The sequence below is a fragment of the Argopecten irradians genome, chromosome 9 (assembly GCF_041381155.1).
Source record: "Argopecten irradians isolate NY chromosome 9, Ai_NY, whole genome shotgun sequence".
In the NCBI taxonomy this organism is placed as follows: domain Eukaryota; kingdom Metazoa; phylum Mollusca; class Bivalvia; order Pectinida; family Pectinidae; genus Argopecten; species Argopecten irradians.
In genome coordinates, this window is record NC_091142.1 from 3546400 (window position 1) to 3551425 (window position 5026).

Consider the following 5026-nt stretch of genomic DNA (forward strand, 5'->3'; position numbering starts at 1 on the left):
CTTAGATGATTTCTTCGATGTTTATCTTTTAGATGATGAAAACTCTCAATGAATTGTGCTTTATATAGAGTTGAATCAATGAACAGTAAAACACATACCTTATCATTGTAAGTACATTTATGCCATAAGCAAAACAAGAATATAAGTAACATTATTAGTTGTCTCAATGAAAACCTAATATTAATATGAGTTGATCTCTGTATGCGATGTAGCGAGTGCGTGCCCGTAATAAACGGATGATAAAGACATCGAGCAACATACTATACTCGCTTGCATTAAACCAAAAAACAGGCGAACAGGAGCAGAACAACTCTAGTATGTCTTTTGCAGGAAATATTTCTCAGGATCCAAAAGAGCGAACGCTCCATGTACCTGACTTAACTGTCCGGTTGTAGAAAACATTTTCTTCTTTACGGAAAGTGCCGAAGGTTCCCGATTTGAAACCGATTTATCAAAATAACGACCATTGTTCTTATCAGTGACCGACTAAAGACAGTCGACTCGAACACTGGTAGAAACGTCGATGCCAACACTATATTTGCTAGGGGAAAGGGCTTTATGTATAGTTAACTGATAAGGACGGTTATATCGCTCATAATATAGACGCCAAGGAAATCGTTACCATTCGTCAGAATGAGCAGAACTGTAGTAGTTGCCATCTTATTGGTTGCTTTTGGTAAGTAATGAAACTTTGTGATAATTAATGTGTTATTTTTCAGTACATAAAGTTTTTTTTTTTTTGCTTTTGTGGTTATTTGTGTATTACAAGGCAAAAAACAAGGTAGGTACAAATTCTCTAATGATAGCCAAAACAAAATTATATTTTTGATAGTCAAGCATTGCGTTTGTTTTCCAAATATTGGATATTTATTTTGTTGCAATTCCACAAATTCTACGAATGCTTAATATTTTGCACTTTAGGAGTGGGGACAGTCATTTGTCCATTGTCGTTATGGTATGACCGGGTGATGTACATGCTTATTAAGATACCTTTTTTGGCTTGGTAAGGACGTCTCTTATGATAAACATGTCTGATTTTGGTGTAGAGGTAGCTCATACCTGTAGTATACAGCTGTTACTTAAGTGTGTACTGTTATTGTTGTAGTTGTAGTTGATGATGTTATTGTTGTTGTCTGTTGTCTGTTGTCGTTATTGTCGATATTAGTACCAGTGATTTTCCTTTACAGTGTCAGTAGCCTGGGCCTGTACCGATAACAAAGAATGTACTGCTAATTGTTCAGATAACTACCACGAGCAATGCGACACTAAAACGTCCTCCTGCGCCTGCGCTCCGACACGTAAGTACAGAGAGGGCAGAGTTCAAAAGTCACCTCTTGTAAATTTGTGTCTTCGCCTTAACATATCTAAGAAAATAATTATATTTTAATGAAAAATACCTGTTTACGTTGTATTCAAAATAATGAAGACAACAGCTAGCGAAGATGAAAGAAGATGCTAAAGGAATATGGAGTATGCCAACCTAGATAAAAATAGGTGTGTCGTGCCTGTCACAATCTGCATTACTACATATTGTCGGTTATTCTTATTCTTTTTTCATATTTCCGTCAATTATGAAACAGAACTTCGCTGGAAGGTATCACGATATCGATGTCGCATTCATATGTCTTGACAGGGGATTAATTTACATTTTTTGCTTATATTATATTTTAGGATCCTGTTCGAACAATTCAGATTGTCCTTCCGGAAGTGGTGTGGGTTGCCCACCTGACGACGCAAAATGTGTTTCCGGTTCCTGTTTCTGTTTCCGGTAATCTGCTGTTGTTCAGTGTCTAATAAATGATAAATAATAAATAAGTCAAAGTGTTTTGATTTATAAACAGTTTTTTGGTCCAATCAAACGCTCTCATCTATGGTTTCCAAGTGGGTAAAAAGCTCGATGTTGTTATACAACTTGCGATTCAGGTCATTGGCTCTATGTCTCCTAAGTATTCGGTTGGCCTTTGCTTTCTCAGATGACTCCGATTTACTCAATCACCACAATTCTGTTAGTTATTCTAAGGCAGAAATCAATTAATCAATAAATATTTCCCTCATTCACTCACTCTATTAATCAAAACCATAAATGATGTATAGGAAAAATGATAGAAATAAATGTAGCTATTTCGATAATGTTCGCTATGGTATTTAGTTTATTTTTTGTGAACATCGTAGATGACGCAAAATATGCTTCTTCTTTGGAATCTTCTGGTCTCGACCTCTTAGATAATGCTTGCACACATATCGTGTATTTAGTTTTCATAAATATTTTTTTTGCAATTAAATTGCACAAATGTTGCTTTGTTGCTTTTAATAACCTGATGAAATTAAAAAAGAAAAATAGGGCACCAATGCTTTTAATTAGTTTTTCAGACTACAAGTGTACTTTAAAATGGAGTACGTTTTAAAGGTTTTTTTTTCCAAGTCAGATTTATCATATAAAAAAAAAGAGAATAGTTATAGGTGATGTCAGTATTTTATGTTTTATTCAAATTAGTAAGGTATATTCTAATGTCTTTATACAGTGCTATAATTATATAAAATATAAATAAATTAAAAACTGTACTGTAAAACAACTTTCGTTCGCGTGCGATTTACTTTCACGAGTTTCGCGATCCAATAAATCGCAAAGTGTTTCTCCACGTATTTATATCATATTTATTAATGTTTGAAGATGCTATACCGCTGATGAATGGCATTATTTCCCAAACAGTGGCAGCCGCATTAGTATTCTTTACACTATTACCAGCATTGAAAAATTTGATCGTCTTCTTTCACTTAAAGATAAAAATATATATTATTTTCGAAATAGTTAATTGCGTTCAATAACAGTCCATTGCACTATGCCCTATGTGGAATGAAGTACTGACTTGGCATCCACTAAAAACAAAAGTTATTTCATGTTACATTTTGTGTTAATTAATCATACATATTTACACGGGTAAACACTAATTGTTCAAATGATGAGTATCGTTTATGCTCCGTCTGCGGTAGCGCATCTTTGAATCCGCGAAAGGTAATCTTTGTGAGCTTGTTTTGAAATGAAAATCGCGAAATTTATTAACAGCGAAAAAAGGTTTGTTTACAGTATTACATACAGATATAATGTAACATGTTCGTAATGCCCATATGGTCGACTATTTATCAAAAAGATAAAATATTACTCAAACTAAACAGAGACATTTATGTATATATCCGTACCAAGGAGATTTCTCATTAATTAATTACGGGCACGATTTGTACTCATTTTTGTAATTAAGTAACGTTATATAGTTTTTTTCGCAGACGAATCAATTAATTATAGAGATGTTTTACGATTAGTTGTATTGTTAGAAGAGAACTACAAATTTCATTTTCACAGGTTTATCAATTAATTATCGGATAATTACTCTATCAAAGTGAGAAAGACATCATGTTCATTGAACCATGACGACATGCCCTCCGGGGGACCTCTTTACTGTGACCCGATAACAGCGCCATGGTCTATTACCACGAGATGCAGCAAGGACCACCAGGAGAAACTCACTGGGACGTAACATTCTTAATATCTAGTACGTAGTTTTAAAGATGCTACACTGCTGACAAATGGTTTTTATTCTCTATCAAAAACAGAAGCAGACAAATACTTATTTTTCTTCAGATACAAAAGTTACTTACTTTTCATTATTACCACCATTGGAAACTTTGAGCTTCTAATTTTACTGCAAGATACAATTATTATAAATAATTAATTGTATCCAGAAGAAAATCAAGGCACCGTGTACTATATGATATGAAGTATAAAATAAATTATTTCATTTATTTTTGATTTAATTAGACATATATATATATCAACACACGATTAAATACCAATTATTGTTCAAATGATAAGTATAATTTATGCTCTGTCACATCTTTAAGCTTTTTTATCATAAATATATTTGTTTTATTTTAATAGATATGCTCTTATCTAAACAGAATAAATACAGAAGAATATTTTTTTGTATGCAGGAGTTTTGATTTTGCTAAATTTGTGGATTTACCAAAACGTAGCATTTCCTATGACTCATCACTTGATCCTGCAAGAAGCAGTTTTTATTTCGTCTTAGATTTTGTTTTATCCATTAACTCGATAATTGTACATGTATTGATATGATGAATATTTCTGATCATAGTAACTTGTTAATGTAAAATCTAATTAAACAAACCTAATATACAAAATCAAAAATGACCTTCAGTATTGATTTGTCAAATTTTACAATAAAATAATTTATGTTAATCTTTTTTCAAATAGTTTAATCAAAATAATTTTACTGTTCACTGAAATATTACGAATTATATAGTGATATATTATTTCAAGAGATAATTTTTATTTAGGAACTTCCAAAAAATTAATACATTGTACAATGCATTGGCGTTAGAACAAGCTTTCTAAAAATCAAATAATGTGTTCTATTTAGTTTGTCTGTAATAGCTATATGGGTATCATATGTCATTGGTATTTAACTACTTTGAACCCTAGGTCATGCCACATAGTGTCCTATCTTATCATTGAAAAACATCCCCAATAACTATTAGAATATCACATAAACCTATTGACCTGACGGTAAAATGGAGCTTCGATTTCAGGTAAAGAAATATAAAGCAGTAATTACTTTTAGTTTAATAATGTTTCTTATTGCTTTATTCAGCAATAAAAATGCCATATAGTTCTCTAGGCTGACGTGACATGGTTGCTGAACACAAAAAAAAATGCAAAAGTATTTTGGTGCAACCAAATTTCAGCGTAAGTCTTGAAAGGTTTGACATGTGACTGAAATATGTATGTGTACATTTTTTGATAATGCTGGAGTTTTAATTATACTTGATTTCAAATGTTAATGTATAATAAATATTATTATTGTAAAATAATTCCACTCAAAGCATAGTCTACAAGATATTAATTAGTTAGCAATGCAAATTGATTAAAAGCATTGAGTATATAGCATCGATCATCTCTGTTGGATAAAGTGACTAAGATCGTGTTCTTGACGAAAATCAAATGAATAGT

General features: G+C 31.9%; 1 long non-coding RNA gene across 1 annotated transcript; it reads left to right on the forward strand.

The window, feature by feature from the left end:
* The first annotated feature begins 470 nt into the window (after nucleotides 1-470).
* Nucleotides 471-1815, forward strand: LOC138331110 (uncharacterized). The gene is made up of 3 exons (XR_011209664.1): nucleotides 471-676; nucleotides 1188-1298; nucleotides 1672-1815. It is a non-coding gene; the product is annotated as an uncharacterized lncRNA (long non-coding RNA).
* Nucleotides 1816-5026: the final 3211 nt, after the last annotated feature.